The 17245-nt window shown below is 40.1% G+C and overlaps 1 protein-coding gene across 1 annotated transcript in view; it reads right to left on the reverse strand.

Moving 5' to 3' along the window:
• The window catches only part of FOXP2 (forkhead box P2), a 665435-nt gene that overhangs the window by 74393 nt on the left and 573797 nt on the right, over positions 1–17245 (reverse strand).

The raw sequence follows: 17245 nt of genomic DNA on the forward strand, positions 1-17245 counted from the left end.
GGCAACAAAGCAAAGATGATAACATGTTAAATAAACCTCCAATAACTATGTATTTTAGATGTTACAAAGCAATAAAAAGTATTTTGCATAAGTTTCTACTGATTTTTCAAACATTTATCAAGTATTAAACATTACATCAAAATGTTTGGAGTTTTAAACAGATGCATTGCAACATATATTTATTTGCTACATTTACATCTGCACAAAAAATAGCTGCTGAATTTTCTGCTGGTACAACTGACATCCACGAAGCAGCACCAATGTACTCAGAGAATTTAGCCCTATGTTTTTTACAGTTAATATATACAGAATACTGTAGTCCTTTACAGGCAATGAATACAATTTTTTTTAGTCAATTAGGGTTCTAGCACCAGCGTAATTTGGGAAGTATTCTGGAAAAGATACCTCCTCTAAGTGGTGCTCCCTGTTTTCTCTGTGTCAGAATTAGGCCCATTGGGAGACAAGGTTCTTTGGGTAAATGTGATATCTTTTATTAAACCAACTAAATAGTTGGAAAAATTGTTCTTTACAAGCTTTCAGGCACACACCCTTCTTCAGGCATATAGAGACTCTATATTCACTAAGCTGCTTGAAGACTCTCTATACGCCTGAAGAAGGGTGTTTGTGCCCGAAAGCTTGCAAAGAATAATTTTTCCAACTATTTAGTTGGTATAATAAAAGATATCACATCTACCCAAAGAACCTTGTCTGCCTATGTCCTTAGACCAATATGGAAGGCTACATCCAGCAACCCTAAAGAATTAGGTCCAGTCTTCTGGAAGAACACTGAATATATACCATTTGTAATGCCATTAGAAAAAAATGCTCAGATCAGTGGTAATGCGTACCGTAGAAACAACACAGCAATGTCAAGTTTCTACTTGTGCTCACCCTCAGTACCAATGTCCTGGCACTACCAACATGTCTAGACATGTCTTCTCTGTTGGCATTCCTTATGTTCAAACAAGCTGCTAGTTCTTTTTCTTTATATTCAAACTACCATTTTTCAGCTGTCCCTGACACCAATGCTAGGGAGAAAGAGTTTCTTTACCTTCTATCAGACCCTACCACTCTACATGGGGCAGCTAAATTTGGCCTTTAATTACCATTCAAAAACTACAGTATATTCCTATATATAAATAAAATGTGTCCCTGGATATCCTGAATATTGATTTAAGATACAGGAGGGAACAATAGTTATCTCAGAGCACATTTTTTTAAACACATCATTTTCAAGAAAAGGAATTTCATGCATGATCATCTGAAGCAGAACATATTCCACATTATTTAGGTCAGATTTCAGAACTATCTCAGGTTTTCTGTTTTCATATTAATCGCTTCCACTTAATTTAAAATTTACCAGGCACCTCACTACCGAGAAATATTCCAGTTTAAATATTTGACTTTCCTTGAGTTCCTCATCTTTTGTTTAATGACCAACTTTTCATGTGGATATAAAACAGTGTTTAAAATGTAGGTTTGTTCCCTCTTTTTCAATAGACTTTCACTATTACTTTTTACCAACTAGTTTCATTGAAAGGTTTCCAGCGTTACAGGTAATGTAAAGTCCATTAGGTCAGGCTCTTCATAGCATGACATACAGTAAATTACAAGTGCTTCAAGCAGCTCAGTGAATTACAGTTCATCACTTTGAAAGGTTTCCAACTACAAGACTACAGATATCAGATCTGGCAGTTAGGATCCAATTAACACTTTGGTCAGAATAATCAGATTGCATGTGTAGGACTTGTATAATTCGTTTATTGCTTCCATGCATCTTCTGTCTGTAGGTAAATTTGTTGCTGTTATTTCAAAGCTTGGAATCAGTATTTCACTTGCCTTTAGGTTATATTTCAAGTTCTTTTGCAGTGCAATGATGAACTCTCCCTGTTCCAGCAATTTAGATCACTTGTCCTGTAGATATTACTGCTTGAGAAATGGTTTGTTTCTGGTAGTTTTGTTTTGTATTCTTACCATGTCATTATATGTCTAGAAAAAAATTGCTAGCAATTTTTACTAAGCACATTTTATTTAGTGTAACAGAGACAGTTTTCTCTGATGTGATTGTTGTGAATCTCACATAACACCCCTATACACTGTAAATGACATATGCAATGACATTTACATGTGTACTGTCATGCAAAACCATTTCCTGCTACACTGGGTATAATACTATAACTGAATGAAAAAACATTCTGATTTTCTGATACCATTTTTCGAGCCATGGACAGTCTATATAAAGGTTCTTCAGGGTAAACCTAATCAGAGCCGAGTAATGCATTTCAAATTCTCTACTTTTAGCTAGCTCTTTATGGCCAATTGCACTTTCAAATCTTGTAGGTAACTAGATAAGAATCCTTGGAAAGAACTCAACTTGTTCTCAGGAGCTCACCTCTTTTTCTGATAGCAATAATAAACACATGCACAAATATTAAACCTAAAAACCGGAAAAGAAAAAGACAAAAAAGTTTTTTTTTATTGGCATATCAGATGCATTCTATTTCATATCTCAAAGCACAGTAGTCATACTAAAGTTATTGTGCTTTTTCCCCCTCCAATTTATAAAAGGTTAGATTTGATTCAGGTACACAGTACATATATATTTAGACTCTTTATATAAATGCACAGTAAGGAAATAAAACAGAAGTTATATATTTTCCAGTTTGCAAAGAATGTTTAAAGAATGAACATTAGCTACTGCCCTTTAAAGACTGAAGGCATGGATGTAATGGGATATAAACCCTACTGCTGTAGACTGTAGTAGAAATCTGGCTCAGAACAACAATGTCTAAAAATCCATCAACTGTTAGTTGACCTAGACGAACCAGTAGATTCAGTCCAGTTCCCAGTGGATGAGCATCTTCATTAAGAAATTACAATCATAAGGAATTACTGTCTCTGGCAAAAGGTTAAAAATGGCAGGTTTACAGACTTCAGATACCCTCTCAACACTTGCATTGCATTTTTTTTTCAAACAAGCAAGAAAAACAAGACGTGGTTGACTTAAACTGCAAGTTTATTAACTTATCTTTGAACTACATGCAGTAACCTGTACCATGTAGATGTTAATCCATTTCCACGTGGTGGAGAGCTGCTGTCAGTCCTCCACCTTTCACAGCTTTTTCATCCAGTTTATTGCCTTTTACAAGGACCTACACTATCCTCCCCTCACATGAGCCTTCAGGGGCTGTGGAAGAGGCCTGTCTTGTCTCCATACCAGATACTAGGTGGGCACTGTCATAACCAAATGAGTTGAGTGCCCCTGTCACAATAGAACTGCCCTGAGTAACCGCAGTTACTTTCAAATTTGGTACGTTCTGCCTCATTAGCTATTCCCTCCTGGCAGTCTGTTATTGGCTACTCTAAACGTATAAAAATCCGTGCAGCTTCCGCCCAAGTCAGAGAGCTCTGAGCATGTGGTAGAGTACGGAGAACTTTGCCACGTGGCAGAGAAAAGCTGGCGGACTGATCACCCTCCAACATCTCCCCGTCACCGTCTGTTCCCGATGTATCCTTCATCCTGCATGCTCGTTTCTGTCTACAAACTCACCGGCTCGTTTTGTTGCCAGTTACCTGTAACTACGCAAGCAACTCGTTATCTGTAACTACGTAAGCAACCTTACCACCTGCGTCATGGCCATCAGCGGCATAAGTAAAGTTAAAGTAAAAGTTATTTTGCAACCAATACGCTGTGTCCCGCCTCTCCATCCACCAGCCCGCCTGACGGCCGAGTAATCTGCGATCCTCCTCAAGTCAGCTCCGGCCGTCTGAGACAGGCACAACCCAATTTTCTGACTTCTTTAGTGGATGCCCTACCTAAATCTAATTTCACTTCAGTTTGTCTGAGAATCCATACCGAATAACTGCATGGAATACAGGCCACAATGAAATGACAGCATATAACTTGGTTACTCATTGCCCTGCTCCAGGTGTATATTTTCTCTTCCCACAAAACAAAATATAACCCTAGTCAGAAAGATGTACTCCATAATTCCTGAAACATCAAATACAATATTTTGATAGGTAATTATCCCACCAAATTATGTGGTAAGGCAGTGTGAGGAAGGCTATTTAATACTGCTGATACTACATCTATAGCATCTACAGCAGTAGATAAAGAGAAGGAAGTCAATGTGGAACTATTTGAAAAGCATAAATATAATCTGAAAAATTGAAATCAGCATGGTGCTAGTTAAAGAAATGCTATCCCTCTTGAATATGCATAATGAAATATTTTAAGGTGACTAGAGTGACTAGAATTTTTATGCTTTTCATTTGGAGATTCGAAAAAAACTGATACAGATTGCTAAATTGTGGGAATAGTCTAGGATTATTATATTCCAGATTGTACCAAAAGTTGCCCTTAAGAACACACTAGAACTTGGGAACTTTGCTGATTCTTTTGTTGATGGAAACCTTAATTTCCTTTTTCACTGGTTCCTTTGAACCTCCATACGTCAAGCAAACCTTATATAAAACCAGATGTAACACTCCCTTACATATGCATACTCACATTCTCTCTCCTCCCAGCAAACTTAAGTTACCAACATTTTTAGATTCCCAAGCTCCAACATTTTACATTTAATTTATTCCAAATGTGTGGTGCATTGAAGCTCCTCAACTCTGTTCTTGAAATCTCAAATAAGTAGTCAGTTACACCGGTCAATCCAAAAGCTACAGTTATGAAAGAGAGGCAAAAGGGTTGATGTGTCTAGCTGCTAGAAAGGAACTTCTGTTCACTGCTTCCTTTTTAAGCAGAAAGGTATGTTGCTCAATTTCAGTGGCAACTTCTCTACTCAAGGTCAGTATTGGGCACCCGAGACACCAGAATGAGTTCAGCAGCAGGAAGCTGTTTTCTCCTTTCACCTGATATTGAAAAAAATATCACAGACCCCAAGAAAAAGGATATTTTGTATTGGATTTGAGAGAAAAGGGTGCAAATAGTTTTTGCTACCAACAGTTCCTAAAGAGGGTTACAATCTGAAAGACTTGGGTGTTGGTGTTATAGGAGATTTGTGATCAAACCCTACTGCTTCTGACATGACTATAAAGACACTGTAGGGATTGGGGGGGGGGGGGGGGGGGAGGAGAGAGATGAAGGACATTAGCAGCCTTCCTCTTACTTAATATATTTTTTACCAGGGGATGCTGAAATGTGAATAATAAGAGAAAAAGTAAATGTTAAAAACATTTTATTCATTTTTAAAAATATGTGCCATATTTTTACCTATCATGATTTACTGATGCATGTTTAAGTCTGTTTTCTTTATTATTCAGTGTTCCAATTCATAACTTTTTATGTAAAAAGTAATTTGAATTTGCATGAGTAAGAGCTAAGTGCTCAGAAATCAGAGTAAGGATCTCTGGATTTGGGTCTGAATATTTAGTCACTACTTTTTATTACTGGAAGGGTAGCAAAAGGATCACACTTAAGTTTGCAATTGTGTTGAACAACATTGTTTGACTATAGTATTATTTTTGTTGTTGTTAATGTTGTTGTTATTACTGTAGTGTAAACAGGTTTTTGAAAGACCTCATTTAAACACTTACATAAATGTAACTGAAAATCTGATTACATGCGAATGCAATGCAATATTCTGCTGCCATTAACATCTGTGTATATCCAGTGTAACAAAAGGCCAATGAAAAGGCAAAGAGTCACTGGTGTAATCCCAAAGTAAAACCAATGAAAATCATCCAGACCTGCCACTGTTGGAGATAGGATACTGGACAAAACAGACCATTCTCTAAGGATGGTGCTTCTTCCATCTCTGCTGCCTAGGCACACATTTTACATTAAACAGTTATTGGTTAAAAAACAGAAATAGTCTTGGCAGTATGGCTCGGTACCTGGAGTTTTACTTTCAACATTTAGCCTTGTTTCTCTGTTGGCACTATGCACCTAGTGATTAAGGCAACTTTTGTTTGGATCATTAATTTTGCATAGATCCTGTCTATGGTTAAACTTAGGGTCTTGTTACACTGTGAGCCGAACAAATATTGATTAGTGTTAGTATTAGCTTGGGGTTTGGAGCAGTCGCACCCTTAGTCTAGAAACCTTCTCTGACTGTTCACCACCTGCACAGCTGTGACTTGTCTCTAGAAGCCTGGTAAGCAGGGGCAGGACTAGGAGCTCTAGCTGTGAGTTGCTACGAGAGGGCTGTTGAGCCAGGACAGGCTTCTATCCCTGCTCTGCTAGTGGGAGTGTGAGAGATCCTGGGATACTGGAGGACTTCAACTTGGGTAGCACATCTGTGGTTATGGCCACACCTTGATGGAACAGAAGCTGGGTAGCGTGGTTCAGAGATAATTCTGCCCTGGAGCGGTATAACTTTGAGTTGCATAATGAAGGCTTAAAACTACTTTACGATATTAATGTGCAGACGATCCAGGGGTTAAGAGCTCCAGGAACCATCCAAAATTACTGTGTAACTAGGCCCTTAGGCCTAGGTCCTTTTTGTCTCTGGCCCCAGTTTTACAGGTTGGATGGCATCAGAGCATGTGCAGATGTCCAAGGTACATGGTAAATTCTGGAATGTAAAATGTGCGGGCCGGGAGCGATCCGGGCCCTTTTTTCGCACCGCGGGCTGTGGCCAGCAGCCCGGGCACGCTGGGTCGGAGAGAACAGGCGACACGCTAGAATTAGGCACGGATGCGTAATGGTTGATTCAAGATTGTTTACTTACACCGTAGATGGTCGCGGTGTAGGCTGGACAGTTTCCCAGGCAAAGCTCCGCTTAAATCCCCAGTTTAGGGACTCGGACAAAATCTGACTCACTCACACGGAGTTGTCGAGGCTCTGTGGGTCCTTTTTGCGCGCAGGGAGAGGGATACGTCGAGGATTGCGCTCGGCGACAGGGAGAGGCGAGAGGCTGATCAGACCCCTGTTGCCTTCTTGATATTCACGCTGGGTCCAATAGGCTCCGCAGCGCTTAGAGATCTTCATGAGACGTGAAGTCTCCTCCTCCTGATGTTCGTGGAGTCCTCCCTTGCGGGGTTCTCCTCGGAGTTCTCCAACTTGGGCGGAAACCACTCAAGCCTCTTATACAGCAAATCGCTAGCCGCCACGTGGGAATATTTTAACACTAGCCAATAATGGGGCTCGAATTTTAATACAAATGGCGGGAACTCCTTGCAACGTGCATTTCTATGCTGCAAAGAAGAAATGCACCCTGCAAAGAAAGCTTCAAAACGGCGGGAAAATAATTCAGTGGTGCCAAAGCACACACAAAAACAAAAATCACACCTTTGGGTTGTGACACAAAATACAGTTAAATACTAAAGTTTTGTGATCGGTTGAGTGGGGCAATTCTGAACTGACTTTTGCATTTTTACAAGTGTTCTGGGTGCTTTAATTAGCAAGTTATGCTAATTAAAAGCTCCTGCACATCATGTGTATCAGCATCCCCGCGCTGAAAGAATGGCGGTGGGGCACTCTGGACTAAAGCTCAAACATGTTTGATTTCAAAGCTCCCTGCCACCATTTTTTCAGTGAGCGAACGTTGATATACGTGGACACGGAAGGCTGCCAGAGCACATCAGTTTCTGTGTTCCAGCAGACTCAATTAACTGAGTCTGCTTCGACATGCTGGATTTTGAAGCAGGCTCCCTGCACGTCTATAGGAGCCGTGGGTGTATACATTCCATATTGATGTCCAGGTCATATGTCCCTAAGATCATATAACTCTTTAACAGTATTTTAGTATTTTTATTGTTTGCTCATGAATTCCTATGCAAGCCACTTATTTATTACATCTGTAGTGAAAATAAGGAGAAACAAAATAAATGAGAGTTAAAGAGTATTAGGGGGAAAAAAGAGAGAAATGTGACTTAATTCTGTTTCTGTAGAATGGATGTGCTAACCAGAGGCATATTATTATTAATTTCCCAGAATCAAAGGAAGTATCTTGTTCTTCATTACCTTGTCAAAAGATTTACTGTGAACAGGAAATAAAGATGGGAAATATTTTAAAAGTTTAAGGGAAAGTAACTACCTTCTGGTTCTACCACTAGGCATTTCCATAAACTACCAATCAGATTGATAATTTGATTTTACTATTGTATTTACTATTATAAATTTTTAAAAATTCCTTTGCCCTAAAAGACCTTATGACCCGTTGACTAATTATATAGTTTGCAGACACTATCCAACTATAAATTCTTCTATGTGCTAGTAGTTTAAAATGACTGAAGTGATCCCCACCATGCAATGCATCGTGGGCAAAGCATCACTGAATGGGTGACAGCATGAAAAAAGATGTAGTGATTAAAGTGCCACCTAGATTTTCTGATGGACTTGGGAATATCCAAAACATTCCTAATAAATTTTGAAAGCTCCTAGATCCTAGAGTGCAGGTTTCAAAGTCATCTTCCTCCACATGTCCAGTTTCTCCAGTTTTAGAGGATGCCAGCTGGTTTACCAGAGCCAAGTAGTTTGTTCATTCTTTCATTTTTACTTTCTCTCTTTCTCTCACTCTGCATGTTCCGGGTTTCCTCAAGCCTGGAGCTAGTCTTTCTCAGAGCCAGCATTACAGACAATCTTGTTTTAAAGAAACTGTGAAGAGGGCCACCAACTAATACTAGGTCTTTAAAGCTAAACAGTCTACAATGTTGTCTGACAGGGGAGATTGGTCTAGAATCGTAGGGCTTGGGTATGTAGCTAAAAGAAAATTATGAACACCCTAAGGCTAGTGTTTGGTACTGAAAATGCTTATGATGAAGTACTCGGTGGGACATGTGTACTAGAGTCTCAAAAACATCTGCTGCCCCATAACTAAAATAATGCAATACTTGGTTGTGAAAATTGTGAGGAAAAAACTATGGAAACAAATCTTAGTGACATCAACAAGGCAGGGCTATATTTAGCTTGGTCACTGGATCTGTATATGTGAATGGGACCACATGGCAGATAAACTAAGGTAGCTTGGTATGGTTCCAAAGACTTGAGCCTTTGTCTGGACTCACTCAGAAGGCAGTTCATTGGTTTTAAATGGGTACCTGGTAATTTGAGTTAGGAGGCCAAAGGCTGCTGGACATTAAGCTGTCCACGATGCTCCCTTGTACGCTTTTGGCTAGAGAAACTAGTGCACTCTAACTGCACTAGGACAATGGTCTGCTAAGCTTGAACAGATCTTTAACTCATCTGTACAATGTGAATATAGTTAGTTTTTTGCCCATTTAAGCAGAAATGTTTGCCTGGCAAACATTAAGTTGAAGGCAAAGTAGATCTACAGCTTCCAGATGAACCAAAGTAGACAGACAGACAGACATATTAGCACAAGCTTTTGGGAGCTGAAGCTCACTTCATGAGGTGCTATGAAAGGACATACAGAAAGCAGAGGATAAGGAGAGAGAAATTAGAATACAAAAGACAAGGTGGGGGGGGGGAGAAAAAGGGAGGAGAAAAGGGAGGGAGGCCAGTCCTAGGAGAGACAAGCAAACAAGCAGTAAACCCACAGGAACAAAGGAATCACAAAAGCTAATCCAGGTAATGGGATAACAATCCATAGTCCTTATTTAAAGGATACCTAACACAATTCAGTCTGTGGAATATTTTTTGGTTTTTGTTTTGTAATTTCCCATTCAAATCACTTTTTAAAACTTTGCTGTCTGAGAACAGCCACCCTCAGGTTAGTGTTGGGCATCCAGGGAGGTTAAGAACATAAGGATTGGCATTTACTAGGTCAGACCATATGTCCGTCTTGCTCAGTATCCTGTGTCACACAGGGGCACAAAGTGGATGCTGAATGGGAGAGGGAACTGGGTATGACTAGGATTTTTTTTATATTGTTCCTCACTCACTTGCAGCCTGCAGCATTTAAGGTCTAGGAAGCTCTAGTCTAAGGGCTGTATCCCTAACTCCCATGCTCAACAGCTACTGATGCCCCTTTCCTCCAATGATTTGTCCAATCCCTTTTTGAATCTGGCTAAACTGTCAGCTTCCACATCTGGTGGCAAGGAATTCCACACTGATTAGACGCAGTGTGAAAAAGAACTTCCTTTTGTTAGTTTTAAGCTTACTACTTCAGCTTAATTTCATTTTGTGACCCCTAGCTCTTGCATTGAGAGACAGTAAATAAATTCCTATTTACTTTCTCTCCATGATTTAGCATTTTCTAAACTCTTATCACATTCCCCCTCAAACATCTAATTTCTAAACTGAATAGGCCTAGCCTCTTTAGTCTCTCTTCATATGGAGCTCCTCATACTAATAAACCTTGAAACTATACCTTCTCTAGTTCTTCTATATCCTTTTTGAGGTGTGGGGACTAGAATTGGGCACAATATTCAAGGTGTTGATGCACCATGAATTTATAAAGGGGCATAGTGATACCATCAGTTTTGTTTACAATTCCATTCTTACAATCCCTAACATTTTGTTTGCCTTTCCAATGGCAGGGGCAGATGGTGGAGGAGGAGCTGTTGGTATGCCCCTGCCATACCAACTACCCTAGGGTGAATATCATCAGGTCTTGGTGATTTGTTACTGGTGTTCAGTTTATCAGTTTCCTCTATGATCTCATCTATTAGTACCTCAGTTTAGGTTAACTCCAATGACTTGTTCCCAGAAAGGCATGGAACTGGTGATGTAATTTCCCTAACATCTTCCACAGTGAAGACAGATGCAAAGCATGCATTTAGTTTATCAGCAATGGCCCTGTCATTCTTTGGTGCCCATTTTAGACCTTGATCCTTCAAAGGTCTAAATGATTCCTTGGCAAGTCTCCTAATGTACTTAAAGAAATTTTTATTGTTAATTTTTGTGTCTCTAGCAAATTTCTCTTGTCTTACAGCAAGTTCTGCCACATGCTTGCATGTCTTTCTGCAGTAAATGTCAAGAAAGGCACTAGTATTTGCCAGACTTCCAGCAACTTTACTTGCATGAATATATATTTAGCTATATGCATTTAGAATATTGATAAATCAGAACCAGTCCAGGAAGACTCACTAGTGGCAGACAAGCCTCTATTGTCCTTCAGCTCAAACACAATTTTTAGGCAAGGAGTCAGTACACACAATGACTTCTGACAAGTAGTAGTAGTTTAATATGACTGGAAGGAGATTTATGCACCACCTGGGATGTGTATGCTGGGATATGAATTTAGAATGGCAAGAGAAGATCATGAAACAAATGACTATCCTACAAATGATCCAACACCGACTGACACTCCCACAAAGACTCAGGACAAAGAGAAAAAAAAAGCAAAAATGATAAAATTGATGATAAAAAGTAGCAAAAACTTTAGCAATACAGCCAGTGTATGTGAAAGTAGACTACTAGCCTCCTTGTTATAAGAGCCTAAAACAATTAGCCAACCCTTTGAATTTCCATCCAAGTTGTAGAAATATGCCATAGTACTATATGAGAAGGAGATGCATAAACAAACAATCAAATCCACTTACTGAAGTGTAGTGGCTCTCAAACATTTTGATTCAAGGCACCCTTTCTTAGATACAAGGCAACCCTTGGAGTTTTCACTCATTTGTTGACTATACGAAGATAATATACCAACATACAATTTTTCTGTTGCAATGAATTCACAGAGACCTTTTGGCATGGTGCACTCCCACCACTGGGAGCCCATCAGCTGATTTTCTCCCAGCTGCAAGAGCATAGCTACCCTGGTACATGTGCAAATTAAAGCTGACAGAAACCAACTATAAAGTTATTACATACTTTCCAGCTCTAACTTTATAGCTGGATGGCCCTTGTTATAGTGTGACAATTATTTTGCTCATGTAGCCAGTCTAAATTAATTGTGCAATTAACCCAGTTAATTATGTAATACACATCACATGTGTGGCATTCTGCGGCACCCTTGATAAGACCTAAAATTCACCTGAGAGTACCACAGTGCCTGAGAATAACTGCTGTACTGCATGTCCTTACTTTCATCTCATCTTCCATTTCTTCATTCTCTTCTATCTCTCCTGCCATCTTTGATTTTGATTCTTTTCTCTAATACGTGTCTTTATAACAATTGTCTCCATTCTCCCTGCTGTTGTCTTTGCTATCTTTTCTTTCATATTCTTTTCTCTTCACAATTCCATTTTATTCACTTTCCAGTCATGTCCTTCCCTTTACCTTTCAGCTCCTGCCTTCCCTTTTCATTTCCCTTTCTGCGAGCCTGCCTTCTTTCTCTTTTTTACCTCAAAAGGATTCATCCTATGCTCATAATATCCTCACCCTGCCAAAACAAAAAAAGTATCTTTCCTGGCTCTCTGGGTGTTTTTACACGTGTTGTAGGGGTGCGGCGAGCACTTTATTTAGAATGGCTCTGAGAGTCACTAATTAAAGCACCCACAGCATCTTATGTATCAGCAGCCCCATACTTCAAAATGGCAGCAAAGGCACTTTCTCTAAAGCTTGTCAAAGGAGCTTTAGTTAAAGTGCCCCCACCACCCTTTTGAAACATGGGGATGCGGATACATGAGACACAGAGGCTGGCTAGAGCGCACTAATTAGCACACTCCAGCAGACTTGATTAATTTGATACACAGTGCATCGGAGCAGGCTCCTGGCATGTGTACAGCCACCCTTTGTCTCTAATTTCCTTATTAAAGTCCCCAGATTAAGTTATCAGATTAAGGTGCCCCTCACTATATAGAGCTCGCCCTTCCCTTCCCTTCCCTTCCCTTCCCTTCCCTTCCCCATCATGTCTCTCTCCTCCATTCCTGAAATAGCCATATGCAATATTGTTGTATTCCTGATATCTGCCACTGGATCATTAAGACAGGACTATGAAGGCTCTCTACTACCATTGCTGAGCAAATGCAGGTTTGCATTGCTGACATAAACTGCCTTCCATCTCTGATCTCGTTCAGTGCTGGTAGATCCATTCTGTTCAGTACTGTTTAGTGCATTTGTGTTTAAAGTAAACTTTAGGAAAGTTGGCAGCGAGGAAAATAACAAGTGCTAGCCACAAAGTGGTGTCTCAACAGTCTTACCAGCAGTCCTCACTCTTGGTGTTTGTAGCAGGTACAAATCAAAACAACCTGAGAAACATAATGGCCACAGAATAACTCAAATGGGAACAAAATGAGACAATCCAAGAAAACAGGATATTTGGCGAAGTAAGGACATTTTGCATGTGTAAGTTGTTCTGCACATTTGAAGCCATTATAAGTATTGCACCAGAGTCTTAACATAGTTTAGGCCTGAAAATTACTTCTGCAGATTTTGAAATAATTTGTCTGCACTTTTCCTGTTTACGTTCGGGTAGGGTATACAATTGTGCAAACAGCACATTTGCAATTAAAGAAAAAAATTAAAAGACCTGAAGTCAAACATTTGGGTTAAGGATTTTTTTAAACATATGTATATTTTCCAGAAGCTTTTGGGAAATTTAGAAAAGAATGAAGAATCAAAGTCTGTTTTTTAACCATCCCTTTTCTATATAAACTTAAACTATATTAAATGGTAAATGTATTGATAAAAGCATCAGTAGCCTTTTTAGCCATTTATCTGATAGGCCACATAGCAATAACCCATTCAGACTAAACCATATTAAAATATTATTAACAAACATTTTTCTTCTGGTAACATAGCACACACAGTCATTGTAATGTTTCCTTATAGTTAAATATGGAAGGATAGGAAATATGTTGCAACGGAAAGGAACCCCCCCCTTTCTTTGACCTGTCAATAAATACACTGAATTTAGTTATCTGGGCAAACTCGAATTTTGTTCCACCAAAGCTTTACTCCAACATCGTGATGTCAGTGGAGTTACACTGGCATGAAATTGGAATAATGTGCTGCAGAAACGGGCTGCTAATACAGAGGCTATTTTTTCAAAGCTAACTTTTTCCTCTCAGACGCATACCACACTTTTAAACAGCTCATTTCCAATCAAGAGAGGGCTTCCAATCAAGGGATGGAAGACCGCCTGAGGGGCTGTCTAAATTATCCTGGGGGCTGTTCCAACCCCTGGAGCAGCCCAGGATCAGGAAGGCAAAAAGGTAGCTTAAAGCCACCTTAACATCACCTCCCCCAGGCTGCAAATTTTCACAAGATGTGAGATGTGAGAATTTCATCCCTGATGTCTACATGCATATTGTGGATTACCATGGATTTGCATGTGCACATATAACCTGTTAATCACTTTTTTATGTCCCTGTCTTGTGAAAATATCTGATTTGTCCAGGTATACAACTGTGTGCACACAATAATTCCTGCATTATTTTTCAAATCTGGTCCTATTACAATATATTTCCAATTTCCAGTTCCTATAGAAATATCATTTTACTCTTATATTATTTTGATACTGGCTTTCTTGCAATGCTTTTTAGATTAATTTTAATTGGCATAAATCAGGAACATCAGATACTGAAAGAAATATTTACAGAAGGTAGAAAAGAAAATGAAGGAACAAAATAAGATCCAGTAGGAAACGTGTGAGCTTGTGAGCTAAAATGCAGTAGGGAAAACAAGTAGAAATAAATACATCAAGTGTTAGGAAGGAATTTGGAGAATAGAATTGGGTGACTGTAACAGGGAACCCTCACCCTGTTACTGGGGAGAGCTACAAGGCTGGCAGAACCCTTTAAGGTTTTTTGTGGCCTGGGGAAGGGTAGGTTGCAGGACTAGGACTAACAAACAGCCCCTGTGCTCAAGCCAGCTAATAGGCCAGGCTGATCAGAAGGGGTAGGGCTCAGGGGTAAACAGGCTTGTCCTCAAGCAGGAGGGGCAGTGGAGTCCTAATCATGGAGCAGGCAGAATGATCTCTGCAAGAGGGAGAGAAGGCCTGAAGGGATACTATAGTAAGTAGCCCTGGAAGGTGAGTAGGTTTTATTGTGGCCTTCCCCTTTTGTTCTGGGGTGGTCAGCAGGTCTGTGGGGTGAAGCCCAGCGTAAAGACTGTGTCCATTACCCCAAAGCAGGGGGAGAACTTCCTTTTGAGATTTTTTTTTTCATTGTGTTTTGTAATGAACACCTGGAGGACCGATAGCAACTGTGAGGGAAGGTAAAGTTTGCTTTGCAGACAACTTAAAGCATACTGTGGGCAAGGGGTAATACATGGAGAGAGAGAGAGGATTTAATGCCTTTTAGGCTGGGGAACCTGGAGAGCCAGAACCCTACTGTGGAGACTAATCTCCAGCTGTGCTGTGGCTAGTGGAGAGTGAGGCTGGACTAAATGGGCCCAGGGTGAAGGGAGCAGGTAAAGCAAATCAGCCCCTGGCCAAGAGTCAGGTCCTGGAAAAGTGTGAAAGGGCCGAAAGGCCAAAGTGGCCAAAAGGAAACCGCAATGTCCTGCCCTTCCGGGCTCCGTACATTTCCCGCTTAATTAATTCCATCAAGATATGGTAGAAGAGACAGAGGGAGGGTGGTAGATCAGAGGAGCTAGAAACAGGGAGGAAGCAGGCTTGCTGGCCAGAGGGGCACACAACTCTCCCCTGCAGGGCTAGGCCTGCCACAGCGAGAGCCATATATGCTACTGAACAAGAAATTGATTCCAAGTTTGCTCGGTGACATGGCAAGAACAACAAAAACCAGGAGGCAAACATTTTTGTGGCTGGTCTCTTTTATTGGACCAACTGTGTATTTGGGATAGACTTAGACAAGCTTCTTTTTGGTATCACAGTACTGCCCTTTGGGTTTTGGGCAGAGAGATAACAAAAAAAATACATTTTAGGGTCAAATACACAGACGCATCACATCAAGGAGCAGAGAAGAAATAATCTCTGGTATGCATACGATTGTAGTATTTAAAACATTAACTTCTTTCAGTTCAGATCTCCTTATTACAAGAGATGTATCTAAAATAGATGGCAATCAAAGAATAGCAATAAATATTACCAGTGGCTGAAGACTGGTGTCACACACTAAAATATAGGGCATACCAGTCAAAGGGCATGGCTGGCTGTTTGGCTGTTTAGTGACCTCTGTTAGCACAACAGTCTTTAGGGAGCTGTTATAAACTAGGTTAACCTAGGGCATTCTATGCCCAGAGCCTACTCAGTCCCATGGAGGCAAGAAGGTGAAACCATATTTTTTCTCTTCTGTACTGTCCTGGCACCTGAGTATTCAACTCTCCAACTTTATTAATACAAGAACAGATGACAAGAGAAAAGGAAAAGCAAACCAAGTGTAATTTAATTGAAGAAAACACAGTTTATCCATGTCTGACAACTGACCAATTTCACAACTTCAGTAGCAGTCAGTCTTTTGAAGTTTCTATTAGTCTGACACTTCCTAGTAGCCTCTTGAACTAAACACCTTTCCAAATAACAGGATAAAATTTAAAGGAGATAACATTTAATTTAAAATGTATACTCTACCCCTTTACTCTACCCCAAATATATCTATAAGTTTCACTGTAGTACTCATGGCCGTGCATAGACAAAACAAGAGCCGTGTTTGCACGACACTTTAAAGCAGGCTAAATGCTTTTGCACTGCTTTAATAGTGTCGGTATTTGCACACCTTGGCAGCGTATTGCACATTAATTCCAGCCGCTGTCGGAAATTCAGTGGCATAATGCAACTTAAATGATTTGGGATGCAGCAAATTAAAACTCCTTTGAGGAATTTTAGTTTGCTGCCTTTACAGCCGCGGAGCAAAGCACTGGGCTCTGTGCAGCTCTATGGCTCTGCAGGAATCCCTGAAGGCAGCCTGACAGCAGCTCAGGAAAGCAGCTCCACCCAAGAAAAGCAGCGCCCCCCCCCGCAGCCCAGGGACCACTCACTCCCCCTCCCCACAAGATAGGCAGGTAAATCAGCAGGGTGTTTGCACAATGCAGGGGTTTAATCAGCCCTAACCTGAAGCAGTGTTTTTTAAAAACCCATTGCTTTAATTTAGGGCCCCTGTTTTGTCTACACATGTCCTATAATCATAACTTAAATTTGCTGAAATGTCACCTCTATCTTTAGGCACAGATGAGCATCTTTGTCCTTACTATGAATTTGTGACTACAATACTTGCCAGAACCTTCTATTGTAGAAGAACTTAAACATATTGTACTGAGATTCCTTAAATCTCTTTGTTGCAAACTAAAATAGAAAATATTAATGTTCAACATGTTGAAGCCAAAATGAGAAGAACTGCTTTAGCTTGAGACAGGAAACCTGATTCCCTTAGAAAATCCAGACCTTTTGTCATCAACACAGGATTTTACTTTCCAGTAGTTGGCACTATAACACTGCTGAAATCCTTCCACTTCTTAAGCTAGTAGTATGGAAATACCAATGTATCCACAACAGCACTAGGGGCAGCAACAGGCTACTCAAACCACTACAAGATTAAA

Source organism: Alligator sinensis, unplaced genomic scaffold (assembly GCF_000455745.1).
Source record: "Alligator sinensis unplaced genomic scaffold, ASM45574v1 scaffold297_1, whole genome shotgun sequence".
NCBI lineage: Eukaryota > Metazoa > Chordata > Crocodylia > Alligatoridae > Alligator > Alligator sinensis.